Genomic DNA, 20358 nt, shown 5'->3' on the forward strand with positions numbered 1-20358 from the left:
TTACAGGTGTGATTGTTGTTCAGATTCAGAGTGTTTAATAGTCACATGTTCAGGGTTACAGGTGGGATTGTTGTTCAGATTCAGAGCGTTTAATAGTCACATGTTCAGGGTTACAGGTGTGATTGTTGTTCTGATTCAGAGTATTTAATAGTCACATGTTCAGGGTTACAGGTGGGATTGTTGTTCAGATTCAGAGTGTTTAATAGTCACATGTTCAGGGTTACAGGTGGGATTGTTGTTCAGATTCAGAGTGTTTAACAGTCACATGTTCAGGGTTACAGGTGTGATTGTTGTTCTGATTCAGAGTGTTTGATAGTCACATGTTCAGGGTTACAGGTGGGATTGTTGTTCAGATTCAGAGTGTTTAATAGTCACATGTTCAGGGTTACAGGTGGGATTGTTGTTCAGATTCAGAGTGTTTAATAGTCACATGTTCAGGGTTACAGGTGTGATTGTTGTTCAGATTCAGAGTGTTTAATTGTCACATGTTCAGGGTTACAGGTGGGATTGTTGTTCAGATTCAGAGTGTTTAATAGTCACATGTTCAGGGTTACAGGTGGGATTGTTGTTCAGATTCAGAGTGTTTAATAGTCACATGTTCAGGGTTACAGGTGTGATTGTTGTTCAGATTCAGAGTGTTTAATAGTCACATGTTCAGGGTTACAGGTAGATTGTTGTTTAGATTCAGAGTGTTTAATAGTCACATGTTCAGGGTTACAGGTGTGATTGTTGTTCAGATTCAGAGTGTTTAATAGTCACATGTTCAGGGTTACAGGTGGGATTGTTGTTCAGATTCAGAGTGTTTAATAGTCACATGTTCAGGGTTACAGGTGTGATTGCTGTTCATATTCAGAGTGTTTAATAGTCACATGTTCAGGGTTACAGGTGTGATTGCAGGGTACAGTAGAAATCTTAGGCTCCGAGCTCCAACATACAGGACTAAGTGAAATAAAATCATGAAAATGGTCCTAAATACAATAGAAATAGCAGTGTAAATTCAGAACTGTAGCAGGGATGATGAATACATGTCCATTAGGGTGCAGGCAGAGTAAAGACTATGACCATAGAGGAGGTGGGGGGACCAAGTCAAATAAAAACTATACAAATGATAACAGTAGTTATAATAATCCAGGAGTGGATGCGGAGCTGATTGTTTATTACTGTGTCCCTGAGAGAAACCATTATTTACCACACAATTATCTTAATAGTCCCATCTGCTATTTCTATTTTTAAACTGTAGTTAGAGATTTTCTGTGTTTGTGTGTTTGTGTGCTAAAGCATAAAACAATTACAAGATCAAATTAAAGATTTTAAATCAACCAAAAAGCAAGGAACTGTATTATTTAAAAGCCACTTAAAATGTATATTTGTTATGTGCAGAGTACCTAAATATTTTATAGCTACAGAATTCAACAGCCCCCTGAGACCAAACCTTGTCTTCTGAAACAAAGGAGTGTGCATCCCACCTATTCTCCTTATAGTGCACTACTGTTGACCTACCTCAGCATTCATATCACTTGACAAACAGTGGCATCCTCACTGACACTGCTCCTGAAACTAAGTGGAAAGTGTCAACTTGATGCAGTTTAGATGATTGGCATCCATAATGCATGGGTTGAGAAATTGTACCCAGTGTGAGAATCCATAGAGATGTATAGATGGAACACTGTGTGAGGAGAATCCATAGAGATGTATAGATGGAACACTGTGTGAAGAGAATCCATAGAGATGTATAGATGGAACACTGTGTGAAGAGAATCCATAGAGATGTATAGATGGAACACTGTGTGAAGAGAATCCATAGAGATGTATAGATGGAACACTGTGTGAGGAGAATCCATAGAGATGTATAGATGGAACACTGTGTGAGGAGAATCCATAGAGATGTATAGATGGAACACTGTGTGAGGAGAATCCATAGAGATATATAGATGGAACACTGTGTGAGGAGAATCCATAGAGATGTATAGATGGAACACTGTGTGAAGAGAATCCATAGAGATGTATAGATGGAACACTGTGTGAGGAGAATCCATAGAGATGTATAGATGGAACACTGTGTGAGGAGAATCCATAGAGATGTATAGATGGAACACTGTGTGAGGAGAATCCATAGAGATGTATAGATGGAACACTGTGTGAGGAGAATCCATAGAGATGTATAGATGGAACACTGTGTGAGGAGAATCCATAGAGATGTATAGATGGAACACTGTGTGAGGAGAATCCATAGAGATGTATAGATGGAACACTGTGTGAGGAGAATCCATAGAGATGTATAGATGGAACACTGTGTGAAGAGAATCCATAGAGATGTATAGATGGAACACTGTGTGAGGAGAATCCATAGAGATGTATAGATGGAACACTGTGTGAAGAGAATCCATAGAGATGTATAGATGGAACACTGTGTGAAGAGAATCCATAGAGATGTATAGATGGAACACTGTGTGAGGAGAATCCATAGAGATGTATAGATGGAACACTGTGTGAAGAGAATCCATAGAGATGGACAAAGGGCACACTTGACACAAACGACTGTTTGGGTTTGGAGTGATCAGTTAATGATCATTGCAGGGTCTTCTTCCTGAAATGGGTTAGAAAGGCCCTCTTCCCATCTCTATGAATCCCTTACATAAAAGTTTACACAGATTGATTCATCGCTTTCTTATTATTTATAAAGATCTCTTAAACTGTTTTGTAATTTTGTAATTTGTATTATGTTGTATTTGTAAATTGTGTTATTGCAGGGCTCCCTTGTGAAATAGATCTACATCTCAATGGGACTCTGCTAAAATAAAATATTAGGAGAATCTTTACACATGTTTCAGAGTAACTCAACTCAGTTTGTCTTGTTTACAGTTGCTTGGGCTGCACATCCCATATCCATGTGCACAGCACAACTGCAAAAAAGACAACCTTGAACGCCCCCATTATATTGTGAGTTGGGGATGCAGCCAGCCAGGGCTCAGTTTGTGACAGCATCTGTCTTGGTCTAATTTAGCCCTGCCAGACTAGCCGCCACAGCCGGTGGATTGGCCAACTGGCAGCCTGCTGTTAGTGTCCAAGGTGCAATCTGTGTGTGTGGCCCAATGGAACCTTATTCCCTATATAGTGCACTACTTTTGACCAGGGCCTATAGGATGCACTCTATAGGGAATAAGCTGCCATTTAGGACACAACCTGTGTAATTAATGGATTGGATTTATATAGCGGTTTTTTTTTTTACCAACTGAGATTCTCAAAGCTCTTTACATGGTAGGGGGAAACTCACCTCATCCACCACCAATGTGTAGCACCCACCTGGGTGATGCACAGCGACCATTTTTTTGTGCCAGAACGCTCACCACACAGCAATTAGGTGGAGAGGTGAGGAGTGTACTGTTCTGCCACATGACACTGCAGTATTCACTGGCTCCAGACTCTGAGCTTTGTTTTTTAGCAGAAGAGGTGAGTTTTTTACTTGGCTCCCTTCTGTATTCTGTTCCAAGGTCTCCAAGGTCACTGAGCTACCCAAGATAGACTATGACCTTGCTCGCTAATTGCAAACTGACTCTGAAGCTGTAGGTACTGACGAAAGAAGGATGTTGTCCAGAGATTTTTAGTGCAGTGTTGCATTGAAATATAGAGGAACGTACAAACTCAAATATTGGATGAAAATCATGCAAACTCCAAGGCAAGTACTAGCCATCATGTTAGTCACACACGTACACCAAAATAAATGTGCAGATATAAAATCCATATTTTCATATTGGATAAAAACCTTCAGGGCTATTGAGATAAGTTTCTTCAAATCTATATTCATAAAGTTGCAGTATACAGCTTGTTGAATCTAACTGAAGTATCTCTATCTGAAGTGAATGTGAAGCTCTGCATTTTGAATTTGACCTTTACCATAACAAGTATAGGGTCATGGAAACACAAGCACACATTACTCGGTGTTAAAATATCATACACTCCTGAGATACAGGAGGCACACACACACACATATACACACACACACACACAGACCTTGGTATCCATGCCAACCGGTCTTGTCTGCGGCATTTATCTAATTAAGCTGAGTTTGGAATTCATCTTGCCTGACGATGCACCCCAAATCCAGACTCACCGTGGAACAGAAACATTAGTTCAAGTTTCACGTTTTTACTAGTACAGTGAAATGCCCTCTTGCTCTTTCCCAACAATAGAGTAGTCAATATCAGTAGCTATATACAGGGACAGTTCCAGGGTCAGTAGCTATATACAGGGACAGTTCCAGGGTCAGTAGCTATATACAGGGTCAGTTCCAGGGTCAGTAGCTATATATAGGGTCAGTTCCAGGGTCAGTAGCTATATACAGGGTCAGTTCCAGGGTCAGTAGCTATATATAGGGTCAGTTCCAGGGTCAGTAGCTATATACAGGGTCAGTTCCAGGGTCAGTAGCTATATATAGGGTCAGTTCCAGGGTCAGTAGCTATATACAGGGTCAGTTCCAGGGTCAGTAGCTATATATAGGGTCAGTTCCAGGGTCAGTAGCTATATACAGGGTCAGTTCCAGGGTCAGTAGCTATATATAGGGTCAGTTCCAGGGTCAGTAGCTATATACAGGGACAGTTCCAGGGTCAGCGCCAATGCCATATTTCCAATGTGCAGAGATACTGGAGTAGTAGTTATGTATAAAACTAGGTATCAGGATATATGATTGAGGACCTTATTACTATTACCACGTTTTGTTTCTGTATTTTTTTTATTTAACATACAGTTGAAGTCAGAAGTTTACACAGTGAACTTAGTGTATGTAAACTTCTGACCCACTGAAATTGTGATACAGTGAATTATAAGTGAAATAATCTGTCTGTAAACAATTGTTGGAAAATTACTTGTGTCATGAACAAAGTAGATGTTCTAACCGACTTGCCAAAACTATAGTTTGTTGGCCTATTTATTGCCTTACCTCCATACTTCATTTACACACACTGTATACAGGTTTTGTATTGTGTTATTGACTGTATGTTTGTTTGTTCCATGTGTAACTTTTTGTTGTTGTTTTTGTCTCACTGCTTTGCTTTACCTTGGCCAGGTCGCAGTTGTAAATGAGAACTTGTTCTCAACTGGCCTACCTGGTTAAATAAAGGTGAACTAAAAATGCTAAATAAATGATAAAAGACTCCTAACGAAATGTACATTAGACCAGCGGGACTGACAGCGCGAGCTAAAAGGTATGTAATGGTTAGAAACTCTGAAACTCTCTAGTTAGTAAATAAATAACTAAGCCAATCAATGTAATTTTGTAAATGCCAGATCGCTATGGTAAGTCCCATCATTCACCCAAATTTAGTCAAAATCAGCCCAGTGCTGTTTGAGATATCACGTGACTAACGTATGAACGTACGAAGGAACGTACAGACAGAGACATATCCACTAGGCATTAGGGTGCCATGTGGATTGCATACATCTGATATACGGGGTTGAACTTTCAGTGTACAATACAAGTGTGAGAGTGATTTAATAAAAGGTACAACTAGAAATGTGAAATGGACTCTGTGTTTGCGATATTCAAAAATGATTTGATACTTCTTTATAGTATAGCTTAGAATCCATGATGGAGATCAGAGGACAATTATTAACCGTGAAGATCCATAAACAAAGTTCACCATAGTTGAACCCAGGAGAGCCTGAGGAAACCAGGCCCACTGTTATACATACTGCTTTTCATATCCTCCAAAGTACACAACAGTAACATTCACCTTAGAGAAGAACAAAGGCAAAACCTAAAGAGAACAGGATAGAGAGAGAGAAAGATAGTGTGTGTGAGAGAGAGGGACAGAGAGAGAGAGACAAAGAGACAGAGAGAGAGGGAGAGAACTAGAGGGAGAGAGAGGGAGAGAGAGAGAGGGAGAGCGACACACACAGAGAGACAGAGAGAGAGGAACAGAGACAGAGAGAAAGAACTAGAGGGAGAGAGAGAGGGAGAGAGGGAGGAAGAGAGACGCACAGAGAGACAGAGAGAGAGAGAACTAGAGGGAGAGAGAGAGGGAGAGACACAGAGAGACAGAGAGAGAGAGAGAGCGAGAGCCACACACACAGAGAGACAGAGAGAGAGAGGGAGAGACACACAGAGAGACAGAGAGAGAGTGAGAGACACACACAGAGAGAGAGAGAGAGAGGGAAAGACACACACACACACAGACAGAGAGAGAGAGGGAGAGACACACACACAGAGAGACAGAGAGAGAGGGAGAGACACACACAGCGAGACAGAGAGAGAGAGGGAGAGAGAGGGAGAGACAGAGAGAGAGAGAGACAGAGAGACAGAGAGAGAGGGAGAGAGGGAGAGAGAGAGACACACACACAGAGAGACAGAGAGAGAGGGAGAGACACACACAGCGAGACAGAGAGGGAGAGAGAGGGAGAGACAGAGAGAGAGAGAGACAGAGAGACAGAGAGAGAGGGAGAGAGGGAGAGAGATAGACACACACAGCGAGACAGAGAGAGAGAGGGAGAGAGAGGGAGAGACAGAGAGAGAGAGAGACAGAGAGACAGAGAGACAGGGAGAGAGAGAGAGAGAGACACACACACAGAGAGACAGAGAGAGAGGGAGAGACACACACAGCGAGACAGAGAGAGAGAGGGAGAGAGAGGGAGAGACAGAGAGAGAGAGAGACAGAGAGACAGAGAGAGAGGGAGAGAGGGAGAGAGAGAGACACACACACAGAGAGCATTGGTTCCTGAGTTCACCTGAAAAAATATAGAATTAGAGTTGGATAAATGTAGATAAACTAGACTTTTTTCACAAGGACTTACAGAGGATACTAACCTCTACATCAAAACCTTCAGTCCAAATCATAATTCCATACCTAAAACCTTGATTTTGGACAAAATTACCTGAATGGATTATTACTACAATGAACTATCAAGAAAAACTTCTAACAAACCAAAACACAGCAGAACCTGGAAATACCATCCTCAACAACACTGAGTAAGTCAAATTCAGTCTGAACCTACTTCTGAAGGCTAAAAGTAAAATACAATAATCTCTAGGGAATTTTGTTAAATGAAGCTTAATAAATAAGGCTACAAAGTACCAAGTTGCTAGGAAAGAAACTGACCTGATCAATTAGCACTTAAGTGAGAGGTGTGAAAACTCTTGAGCCTAACAATGGCAGGAGAGTTCCACAGACCCCCCTCCCAAATGTAGAGGCCTTTGAAGCCGCCATGGCTTATCCCTGTCCAGAGGTTACAAGAATACAGTACCTCATGTACATTAAAAATAACACTGCAAGTAATAACTAGAGTGCCTTGCAAAAGTATTCACCCCGATTCCCTTGGCGTTTTTCCTATTTTGTTTCATTACAACCTGTAATTTAATACAAAATTTATTTGGATTTCATGTAATGGACATACAAAAAATAGTCCAAAGTGGTGAAATGAAATGAAAAAATAACTTGTTTAAAAAATGAAAAAAAAAAAAAAATGGAAAAGTGGTGCATGCATATGTATTCACCCCCTTTGCTATGAAGCCCCTAAATAAGATCTGGTGCAACCAATTACCTTCAGAAGTCACATAATTAGTTAAATAATGTCCACTTGTGTGCAATCTAAGTGTCACATGATCTATCACATGATCTCAGTATATATATACACCTGTTCTGAAAGGCCCCAGTCTGCCAACACCACTAAGCAAGGGGCACCACCAAGCAAGTGGCACCATGAAGACTAAGGAGCTCTCCAAACAGGTCAGGGACAAAGTTGTGGAGAAGTACAGATCAGGGTTGGGTTATAAAAAATATCTGAAACTTTGAACATCCATTAATGAGAGTCTGGTCTTTAAAATGGTGTAAAATAGTCATATGTTTGAGAAATTGAAGTTATAGCATTTTTTAGGTATTTGTATTTCGCGCCACGCGATTCCACTGGCTGTTGAATAGTGTGGGACGATTTCGCAAATGTCCCACCTTGCCCAGGGAGGTTAACGCGAGTGTAGCGAAATGCTTGTGCTTCTAGTTCTGACCATGCAGTAATATCTAACAAGTAATCTAACCTAACAATTTCACAACAACTACCTTATACACACAAGTGTAAAGGAATGAATACGAATATGTACATAACAATATATGAACGAGTGATGGCCGAACGGAATAGGCAAGATGCAGTAGATGGTATAGAGTGTAGTACATACATATGAGATGAGTAATGTAGGGTATGTAAACATTATATAAAGTGGTATTGTTTAAAGTGGCTAGTGATACATTTATTACAGACATTTTTCCATTATTAAAGTGGCTAGAGTTAAGTCAGTATGTTGGCAGCAGCCACTCAATGTTAGTGATCGCTGTTTAACAGTCTGATGGCCTTAACAGTCTGATGGCATTCAGAAGCCGTTTTTCAGTCTCTCGGTCCCCGCTTTGATGCACCTGGACTGACCTCACCTTCTGAATGATAGCGGGGTGAACAGGCAGTGGCTCGGGTAGTTGTTGTCCTTGATGATCTTTTTGGCCTTCCTGTGACATCGGGTGGTGTAGGTGTTCTGGAGGGCAAGCCAAATTTCTTCAGCCTCCTGAGGTTGAAGAGGCGCTGCTGCACCTTCTTCACCACGCTGTCTGTGTGGGTGGACCATTTCAGTTTGTCCGTGGTGTGTACGCCGAGGAAGTTAAAACTTTCCACCGTCTCCACTACTCTCCCATCGATGTGGATGGGGGGCTGCTCCCTCTGCTGTTTCCTGAAGTCCACGATCATCTCCTTTGTTTTGTTGACATTGAGTGTGAGGTTATTTTCCTGACACCACACTCCAAGGGCCCTCACCTCCTCTCTGTAGGCCGTCTCGTCATTGTTGGATTTCAAGCCTACAACTGTAGTGTCGTCTGCAAACTTGATGATTGAGTTGGAGGCGTCATGGGTGAACCGGGAGTACAGGAGAGGGCTGGGAAAGCACCCTTGTGGGGCCCCAGTGTTGAGGATCAGCGGGGTGGAGATGTTGTTACCTACCCTCACCACCTGGGGGCGGCCCATCAGGAAGTCCAGGACCCAGTTGCAAGGGTCCGGTCACCTTGCTCTGATTAAAAGCAGTGGTTCCCGCTTTCAGTTTTGTGAGAATGCTGCCATCAATCCACGGTTTCTGGTTGGGGAATGTTTAATTAGACGCTGTGGGTACAACACTTGCTAATAAACTCGCTCGCCGAATCAGCATATTCATCAACGTTGTTGTTCGACGCTATGCGGAACATATCCCAGTCCATGTGATCGAAGCAATTTTGAAGCTTGGAATCCGATTGGTCGGACCAGCATTGAACAGACCTGAGCATGGGAGCTTCCTGTTTTAGTTTCTGTTTATAGGCTGAGAGTGGTCAGCTATTCCGAAAGGAAGGCGGGGGAGGGCTTTATATGCGTTGCGGAAGTTAGAATAACAATGATCCAGGGTTTTGCCAGCCCGGGTTGCGCAATCGATATGCTGGTAAAATTTAGGGAACCTTGTTTTCAGATTAGCCTTGTTAAAATCCCCAGCTACAATAAATGCAGTCTCAGGATATGTGGTTTCCAGTTTACATAGAGTCAAATGAAGTTCTTTCAGGGCCGTCGATGTGTCTCCTTGGGGGGGAATATATACGACTGTGATTGTGATCGAAGAGAATTCTCTTGATAGATAACGAGGTCGGCATGAAGCATCAATGCCAAAGGAGCTGAATAATATAAATAAATGCTATAGATGGAAGTAGATTAGTGTGGATATCTACCAAAAAACAATTAGGCAACAACTAACTCAATCCGTTCTAGACAATACAGTACATATACAGTTGAAGTCAGAAGTTTACATACAGTTTACATCATTAAATTTCATTTTACAATCACTCCACAAATTTCTTGTTAACAAACTACAGATTTGGCAAGTCAGTTAGGACATCTACTGTGTGCATGACACAAGTAATTTTTCAAACAATTGTTTACAGACAGATTATTTCACTTATAATTCACTGTATCACAATTCCAGTGGGTCAGAAGTTTACAAACACTAAGTTGACAGTGCCTTTAAACAGCTCGGAAAATTCCAGATAATGATGTCATGGTTTTAGAAGCTTCTGATCGGCTGATTTACATAATTTGAGTCAATTGGAGGTGTCCCTGTGGATGTATTTCAAGGCCTACCTTCCAACTCAGTGCCTCTGCTTGGCATCATGGGAAAATCAAAAGAAAATCAGCCAAGAACTCAGAAAAACAATTGTTGACCTCTGCAAGTCTGGTTCATCCTTGGGAGCAATTTCCAAACGCCTGAAGGTACCACATTCATCTGTACAAACAATCGTACGCAAGTATAAACACCATGGGACCACGCAGCCGTCATACCGCTCAGGAAGGAGACACGTTCTGTCTCCTAGAGATGAACATACTTTGGTGGAAAAGTGCAAATCAATCCCAGAACAACAGCAAATAAACTTGTGAAGATGCTGGAGGTACAGGTACAAAGGTATCTATTTCCACAATAAAACGAGTCCTATATCGACATAACCTGCGAGGCCGCTCAGCAAGGAGGAAACCACTGCTCCAAAACCGCCATAAAAAAGTCAGACTACGGTTTCCAACTGCACATGGGGACAACGATTGTACTTTTTGGAGAAATGTCCTCTGGTCTGATGAAACAAAAATAGAACTGTTTGGCCATAACGGCCATCATCATGTTTGGATGAAAAAGTGGGAGGCCTGCAAGCCAAAGAACACCATCCCAACCGTGAAGCACAGGGGTGGCAGCATCATCAGCAGCATGTTGTGGGGGTTCTTTGCTGCAGGAGGGTCTGGTGCACTTCACAGTAAAGATGGCATCATGAAAGAGGAAAATTATGTGGATATAATGAAGCAACATCTCAAGACATCAGTCAGGATGTTAAAGCTTTGTCGCAAATGGGTCTTCCAAATGGACACTGATCCCAAGCGTACTTCCAGATTTGTGACAAAATGGCTTAAGGACAACAAAGTCAAGGGATTGGAGTGGCCATCACAAAGCCCTGACCTCAATCCTATAGAAAATTTGTGGGTAGAACTGAAAAAGCGTGTGCGAGTAAGGAGTCCTACAAACCTGATTCAGTTACACCAGCTCTGTCAGGGGGAATTGTCACGTCCTGACCAATATTTAGGTATTATTTGTATTGTATTTGGTCAGGATGTGGCAGAGGTATATTTGTTTTGTATTATGGGGTTTTGTGTGGTGTAGTGGGGTGTGTTAGTTGTTGGTATAGGTTCTAGGTTTGTTTTTCTATGTATAGTTAATTGGGGTTGGACTCCCAATTGAAGGCAGGTGTGTTGAGTTGCCTTTGATTGGGAGTCCTATACAGTAGGGTGTGTTTGTCTTTGTGTTTCGTGGGTAGTTGTTTTTTGCACTGCTAGATATAGCCTGCGAAACTGTCTCCTGTCGTGTTGTCTACATTTCTTGTTTTTTCCGTGGTCAACGTCTTTAACCTGTTGGGGATAGGGGGCAGTATTTGCACGGCCGGAATAAAAAACATGCCCGATTTGAACTGGTTACTACTCTTGCCCAGAAACGAGAATATGCATATTATTAGTAGATTTGGATAGAAAACACCCTAAAGTTTCTAAAACTGTTTGAATGGTGTCTGTGAGTATAACAGAACTCATTTGGCAGGCCAAAACCTGAGAAGATTCCAAACAGGAAGCGCTCTCTCTGACTTTTTCTTGGCCTTCTTGATCATCTCTAACCAAAACAGGGGATCTCTGGCATGACGTGACATTTTCGAACGCTCCCATAGGCTCTCAGAAGGCGCCAGAACGATGAATGGTGGCTTTGCAGGCCCTGGCTGAAAAACAGTAGCGCATTTTGTAAGTGGTCGATCTGAGGACAATGAGACTGGAGGTGCGTGCACGAGCCGACACCATGTTTACTTTCTCTCTCTTTGAATGAAAACAACGACTCCTGGTTGGAATATTATCGCTTTTTTACGAGGAAAAATAGCATAAAAATTGATTTTAAACAGCGTTTGACATGCTTCGAAGTACGGTAATGGAATATTTTGAAATCTTTTGTCACGCAACGCGTCGGGCGAGTCCCCCTTCTTTACCCTTCGGATAGTGTCTTGAACGCACGAACAAAACGCCGCTATTTGGATATAACTATGGATTATTTTGAACCAAACCAACATTTGTTATTGAAGTAGAAGTCCTGGGAGTGCATTCTGACGAAGAACAGCAAAAGTAATCAGACTTTTCTAATAGTAAATCGGAGTTTGGTGAGTACCACACTTGGTGGGTGTCAAAATAACTAGCCTGTGATGGCCGGGCTATCTACTCAGAATATTGCAAAATGTGCTTTCACCGAAAAGCTATTTTAAAATCGGACATAGCGAGTGCATAAAGGAGTTCTGTATCTATATTCTTAAAATAATTGTTGTTTTTTGTGAACGTTTATCGTGAGTAATTTAGTAAATTCACCGGAAGTGTTCGGTGGGAATGCTAGTCACATGCTAGTCACATGCTAATGTAAAAAGCTGGTTTTTGCTATAAATATGAACTTGATTGAACAAAACATGCATGTATTGTATAACATAATGTCCTAGGATTGTCATCTGATGAAGATCATCAAAGGTTAATGCTGCATTTAGCTGTGGTTTGGGTTTATGTGACATTATATGCTAGCTTGAAAAATGGGTGTCTGATTATTTCTGGCTGGGTACTCTGCTGACATAATCTAATGTTTTGCTTTCGTTGTAAAGCCTTTTTGAAATCAGACAGTGTGGTTAGATTAACGAGAGTCTTGTCTTTAAAATGCTGTAAAATAGTCATATGTTTGAGAAATTGAAGTAATAGCATTTCTAAGGTATTTGAATATTGCGCCACGGGATTACACTGGCTGTTGAGTAGGTGGGACGCAAGCGGTTAATAAATATGATGTTGAACACGCAACCCGCTGCGTATTGGTCCACTTTCTCCGACGATGATTTCGCTATATCGTCTGACGACGAAGGAATCTGTGACAGGAATGGGCCAAAATTTACCTAACTTATTGTGGGAAGCTTGTGGAAGGCTACCGAAATGTTTGACCCAAGTTAAACAATTTAAAGGCATTGATACCACATTCTTATTGAGTGTATGTAAACTTCTGACCCACTGAGAATGTGATGAAAGAAATAAAAGCTGAAATAAATCATTCTCTACTATTATTCTGACATTTCACATTCTTAAAATAAAGTGGTGATCCTCACTGTCCTAAGACAGGGAATTTTTATTAGGATTAATTGTTGCGAATTGTGAAAAAGTGAGTTTAAATAGATTTGGCTAAGGTGTATGTAAACTTTCGACTTCAACTGTACATAATATGACATTTTAAATTTTGGAACAGTGAAAAATGTACAGTAAATGTTTTATTGTTTATTATCCATTTCACTTGCTTTGGCAATGTAAACATATTTTTCCCATGACAATAAATCCCTTTAATTGAAATGGTTAGAGCATTGAACTAGCAAGGTTGCAAGTTCGAATCCCCGAGCTGACAAGGTACAAATCTGTTGTTCTGCCCCTGAACAGGCAGTTAACCCACTGCTCCTAGGCCGTCATTGAAAATAAGAATTTGTTCTTAACTGACTTGCCTAGTTAAATAAAGGTTAAAAAATGTTTTTATTGAGAGGGAGAGAGAGAGAGAGATGGAGGAGAAATTGAGGGATGTTTTGAAGGAGAGAAACATACAACAAACCCCCACATGGGCCATATGTAACTTCCTCCTGATCTATTCTAATACATTTTTCTGCCTTTATTTTTTTATTTCCTGGCCAGTTCACCGTGCTCTCTCTCTCTTACTCTCACCACCACTCTCACCCTCACTCAATTCAATTCAAGGGGCTTTATTGGCACGGGAAACATATGTTAACACACTCTCACTCTCATTCACTCTCACTCTCTCGTTTATGTTTATGTGTTTGTGTGTTCATGTTTGTGCGTATTCATGTGTTTGTGCGTGCGTGTGTGTGTGTGTGTGTGTGTGTGTGTTGATAAGAGCATGTTCTACCTGCCTTAGAGCTCTCCATTTTAAAATGGTGACCTTTGAGTTGAAGGGGGCAGCAATGACACAGCTCTGTTCATTTAATTATTTTCTTATTTTAGAAGGCAAAGAAGTCAAGAATTTCAATCCACTTCAGACACGTACAGAGAGTGCTCCCAGCACTTGGAGGGTGGAACACACATCATCATATCTAAATCTGGTCAGAGGGTTGTTGGGCCTATTGCTATTCCACTGTAATCTGAAACACATACTGATACTACAGTATAGCACATCATTTTTTTCATTCTTGCTAAGAGGATGAATATCAAATTCCAGCAGATTGACCTTTTATCATCCCTCAATCCACATTCTTCACTGTTTATACTACAAGGAAAAAAAGTATGTTATAGATTTGTCCCTCCCTGAGGAGTGCCTGGGCTGATGCAAGCTGAAGAAACCAACATGGCTGCATATCTGATTGAGACCTTTCCTCCTCTTTCCCGGGGCAGCGATCAATTAATTCTAAACTCCTCTCAGTCTTGTCTCCTCTCCTTTGTCTCTTCGTTCTCATCTCCTCTCTCTGTATAGTCACACAGGACACTGTAATTTATTGTTCTCCATACTAATCATTTCTCTCCTGTCTCTTTGGCTGTGTTCCTAATAATGCCCTTGTCAAAATGGGAGCACTGGGCAATAGGGTGTGATGTGGATTGCATACTATCCCTATCTGATTCAAGGGGTTGAGTTTTCAGTGAGCAATACATGTGTGAGAGTGATTTAACAAAAGGTAAACTATAAATGTGAAATTAACTCTGTTCGCAATGTGAATTTTTTGTTGTTGATACTGCTTTATAGTATAGCCTAAAATCCACGATGGAGATCATAATGGTTTATCATTTGCCTGTGACAAGCCAGCTGTTCCTTTGATGTGTGAGGTGCCACAGAGGATGAGAGGCTGTCTCTGCCCTGTCACACCATATCTATCCAGCATTTCATCTCTATCTATCAGGGAATGGAAGAGAGCTATCCTCTTCTTATCAACAACCAATCTGGAATCATAACATGATGCATCCTCCACCAGAAGAGAAACGTGTGTGTGTGTGTGTGTGTGTGTGTGTGTGTGTGTGTGTGTGTGTGTGTGTGTGTGTGTACTTCTCACCGAGGGCCGTTTCAGTCTTCCCCCTGCTCATAGAAGGTGACAGTAGGTGGATTGAGAGCAATAACAAACAAACAAGCCCAAAAACATAAAAACAACATACAAAGAACACAATTCCCCAACCTCTTCACACCAGATGGAACACAATTCCCCAACCTCTTCACACCAGATGGAACACTATTCCCCAACCACTTCACACCAGATGGAACACTATTCCCCAACCTCTTCACACCAGATGGAACACTATTCCCCAACCATTTCACACCAGATGGAACACTATTCCCCAACCTCTTCACACCAGATGGAACACTATTCCCCAACCTCTTCACACCAGATGGAACACTATTCCCCAACCACTTCACACCAGATGGAACACTATTCCCCAACCTCTTCATACCAGATGGAACACTATTCCCCAACCACTTCATGCCAGATGGAACACTATTCCCCAACCACTTCATACCAGATGGAACACAATTCCCCGACCTCTTCATACCAGATGGAACACAATTCCCCGACCTCTTCATACCAGATGGAACACAATTCCCCGACCTCTTCATACCAGATGGAACACAATTCCCCGACCTCTTCATACCAGATGGAACACTATTCCCCAACCACTTCATACCAGATGGAACACTATTCCCCGACCTCTTCATACCAGATGGAACACAATTCCCCGACCTCTTCATACCAGATGGAACACTATTCTCCAACCTCTTCCTACCAGATGGAACACTATTCCTCGACCTCTTCATACCAGATGGAACACTATTCCCCAACCTCTTCATACCAGATGGAACACTATTCCCCAACCTCTTCATACCACATGAATTCTCTCCTAGTTAAGCAGTACTGTCATGTCACCCAGCAGCCAACCAAGGACAGCCCAAAGACAGCAACTGCGTCTAAATATTTCATTTAAATGCAGAGCAACAGAATGAAATGAAAACGATCGGCTTATTTTTGTCTGCGGCTGAAGTGGCACCCGATTCCCTACATAGTGCACTACTTTTGAGCACTCCATTGGCCCTGGTAAAAAGTAGCGCACTATATAAGGAAAATGGTGCCATTTGGTATGCAGTGATATGGGTTCGGACTAGGTAGGTCTCTTAGAGGAACAGAGAGGCTAAATACACTGCAGCAAGAAAAGAAAACAGTGAGCACAATGTCTTTGAGTGAGTGAGAGACTGGGCAAGAACAAGACAAGTTAAATAAAACATATACATTGCTCAAAGCTGGTATAAACTCCACAGAATGTAGAGGGGAAAGAGAGGTGAGGAGGGAGAGAAACTGAGAGAGAGAGAAAGATGAAACTAAAGAGAGTAGAGAGAGAGAGGGGAAATTAGACAGAATAAAGGGTGAGAGAGAGAGGAAGCGTGATAGATATGAGAAGAGAGGGTGAGAGAGAGACATTAGAAGAGAGAGAGAGAGAGAGAGATGAGAAGAGAGAGAGAGAGATGAGGAGAGAGAGATGAGATGAGAAGAGATGAGAAGTGACAGAGAGATGAGAAGAGAGAGAGAGAGAGAGAGATGAGGAGAGAGAGATGAAAAGTGAGAGAGAGATGAGAAGAGAGATGAGATGAGAAGAGAGAGAGATGAGAGATGAGATGAGAAGAGAGAGATGAGAAGAGAGAGAGAGAGATGAGGAGAGAGAGATGAGATGAGAAGAGATGAGAAGTGACAGAGAGATGAGAAGAGAGAGAGAGAGAGAGAGATGAGGAGAGAGAGATGCAAAGTGAGAGAGAGATGAGAAGAGAGATGAGATGAGAAGAGAGAGAGATGAGAGATGAGATGAGAAGAGAGAGATGAGAGAGAGAGATGAGAGACGAGAGAGAGATGAGAAGAGAGGGTGAGAGGAAGAGAGAGAGAGGAAGCGAGAGAGATGAGAAGTGTGAGAGAGAAGAGAGAGAGATGAGAAGAGAGAGAGATGAGAGAGCGAGATGAGAAGAGAGGGTGAGAGGAAGAGAGAGAGAGGAAGAGAGAGAGAGAGGAAGCAAGAGAGAGAGGAAGCGAGAGAGATGAGAAGTGTGAGAGAGAAAAGAGAGAGAGATGAGAAGAGAGAGATGAGGAGAGAGAGAGATGAGAAGTGAGAGAGAGAGATGAGAAGAGAGGGTGAGAGGAAGAGAGAGAGAGTAAGCGAGAGAGATGAGAAGTAAGAGAGATGAGAAGAGAGATGAGGAGAGAGAGAGATGAGAAGAGAGAGAGAGATGAGAAGAGAGAGAGAGATGAGGAGAGAGAGAGAGATGAGGAGAGAGATGAGATGAGGTGAGAGAGAGAGATGAGGAGAGAGATGAGGTGAGAGAGAGAGATGAGGAGAGATGAGGAGAGAGATGAGAAGAGAGCGAGAGATGAGGAGAGAGAGAGAGATGAGGAGAGAGATGAGAAGTGAGAGAGAGAAATGAGGAGAGAGAGAGAGATGAGGAGAGAGAGAGAGAGAGAGAGATGAGAAGTAAGAGAGAGATGAGGAGAGAGAGAGATGAGGAGAGAGAGAGATGAGAAGAGAGGGTGAGAGGAAGAGAGAGAGAGGAAGTGAGAGAGATGAGAGAGAGATGAGAAGAGCGAGAGATGAGAAAGATGAGAAGAAAGAGAGAGACGAGAGAGAGAGATGAGAAGAGAAAGAGAGAGAGAGATGAGAAGAGAGGGTGAGAGAGAGACAGACAAACACAGAGACATAAACAGAGATGGAGAAAGAAACATTGAACGAGAGATAAGAGACAGAGTGAGAGAGTTGGAGAGAGACAGGCCAGACAGAGAGACTGAGAGAGGAAACAAAGAGAGAGACAGGAAGTGGAGGAGAGAGGGAAGGAAGGAGAGGTAAGACACCTGGCAGCGTTTTCTGCTGATTGAGAGAGAGGGGCAGACAGAGAGACAGAGTGAGAGAGAGAGAGCAGGGCAGACAGAGAGACAGAGATAGAGGCAGGGCAGACAGAGAGACAGAAAGAGAGGCAGGGTAGACAGAGAGACAGAGAAAGCGAGAGAGACAGAAGAGAGAGACAAAAGAGAGAGAAGGGGAGAGAGGGGGATGGAGAGAGAAAAGACAAGGTCCCGGAAAACTCTAACCTGTGTTTAGAATACATGCTGCCTCTTTACCCCCCCCCCCCCACCCCACACACACACACACCACGGCAGTGTTGTCTGGTGATTGAGTAGAAGACATTCTGCTGGGTTGGCTGCAGCCTCTTCACCAACACCAAGCTGTCCTAACCAATTAGGGCTTGCCTTGTCTGACTGGCTAATATAACACGAAGTGACTGAACTTTTTAGAGGAGAGGGTGAGGGAGAATGAGGGAGAATGGAGAATGAGGGAGAATAAGGGAGAGGGAGGTATAGGGAGAGGGAGGGAGAGGGAGGGACAATGAGGGAGAGACGGAGAGGGAAAGTGTTTTGCTGTGTTTGTCTGGATTGTTGGTGAGGGGGTTTGTATGCGAAGATAGACACAAAAAAACTAAAAACATCCCTGGTGTAGTCTGTCCACATCCACAAACTGTATCACCGATAACACACCTTACTCACACCGTGTGCTATTTTGGATGGGGCTACCTTGGGTGAATCGATGTGGGTAAATCATGATCAAGCTCTCACTGTCAGATACAGAGACTTTTAGAGATGTATCTGTGAGGGTGGTAGGTTGCTACAGCCCTGCCAAACTTCCAGATACGGAGACTCATCTTGCCAGATACTGAGACATAGAGATATTTCAGTGAGGGTGTACGGCTGCTACAGCCCTGCTACACTGACAGATACTAAGCCTCAAAAATACATATCTGTGTGGGTGTTGGGTTGCTACATCTCTGCTAAACTGTGTCAGGAGCAGGGAGCTCTGTGCAGGGCACCTTCCTCTGCCTGTCAACCCTTCCTAGCCCATCCAATTGGAGGAGGTAATGTTCCATCCTTTCCCATGCTGTTCACTCTTCCTCATCTACACTCCCAGGAACAAAGACTGTTCTCCCAGGACACACTGGGAGAGAATACAAAGTATATGGACGTTGTCTGAATATGCTGTAGGAGACTTGGCAGTTGGTACCATGGGTCACATAAAAACTGACTGTCAACCAGCGCTCAAAAGATTGCAGAGCAATCTCATCATATCAACAATTGCAATGACCAGATTGAACATGATCCCCAGGTGGCTTTCTCCTAACTGTTCAGGGATAGCTTTACGTCTGAATCCCGGATCCCAACTCCGCGAATAAAACAAGTGATGGGGCAGCAATTTTGTTATTTTTCAAATGAAGGAGTATGCCTTTAAGTCTGGATAGCTGATCCCGATCCTAATCCTGATCCTGATCCCGATCCCCAGTCTGCATGGGAACAAGGGATGCAGATCTCTGTGCCTGCAGGGCTCTAGTCCTCTGTGTCCTTTAAACATCACCAGCATTGACCCCTGATCAATTCCTACTTAATCAGTCCAGTTCTCCCCTTCTCTCTTCTCCCCTGACACAATATACCTTGGGGAGTGTGTGTGTGTGCGAACCATCCTGGCGGGCTGGTTAGTATGCATCCTTCCCTAAAGCTAGAAGACTCTACCCTGTGTGTAAAGCTTGACTGACTGGCAGCAGGAAGGTTATCCCACTGCTAAACCTGCTTGAGTTGGGTACTAGTCCTCTTCCTACCTAGCCAGCTACACTCCTCCCCTCCTCCACTCAGCTTAGAGCTCTGATATTTGTAATAAACAGAATGGCACTTTATTGAGTCATCCTGGGTACCTACAGCACTTCTTCCTAGCTATACCCGTCAACTCCATTATCTGATTGGAGTGTCAACGTCAACGACAGGAGTCACTCAGAATATCACTTAATGGACTCATTCCTTTCATCTTCTAGAGGAGCAGAGGGGAATATTTGGATTATACTGAACTTCGAAAAACTGTTTTTTAGAGACATACAGTTGAAGTCGGAAATGTACATACACCTTAGCCAACTGCATTTAAACTCAGTCTTTCACAATTCCTGACATTTAATCCGAGTAAATTTTCTCTGTCTTAAATCAGTTAGGATCACCACTTTATTTTAAGAATGTGAAATGTCAGAATAATAGTAAAGAGAATTATTTCTTTCAGATTTTATTTCTTTCATCACATTCCCAGTGGGTCAGAAGTTTACATACACTCAATTAGTATTTGGTAGCATTGCCTTTAAATTGTTTAACTTGGGTCAAACGTTTCGGGTAGCCTTCCACAAGCTTCCCATAATAAGTTGGGTGAATTTTGGCCCATTCCTCCTGACAGAGCTGGTGTAATTGA

General features: G+C 42.5%; 1 long non-coding RNA gene across 1 annotated transcript; it reads left to right on the top strand.

Moving 5' to 3' along the window:
- The first annotated feature begins 689 nt into the window (after positions 1-689).
- Positions 690-1108, top strand: LOC115152626 (uncharacterized). Its single transcript, XR_003867537.1, has 2 exons — positions 690-830; positions 886-1108. It is a non-coding gene; the product is annotated as an uncharacterized LOC115152626 (long non-coding RNA).
- Positions 1109-20358: the final 19250 nt, after the last annotated feature.

This window comes from Salmo trutta, chromosome 18, assembly GCF_901001165.1.
Source record: "Salmo trutta chromosome 18, fSalTru1.1, whole genome shotgun sequence".
In the NCBI taxonomy this organism is placed as follows: Eukaryota; Metazoa; Chordata; class Actinopteri; order Salmoniformes; family Salmonidae; genus Salmo; species Salmo trutta.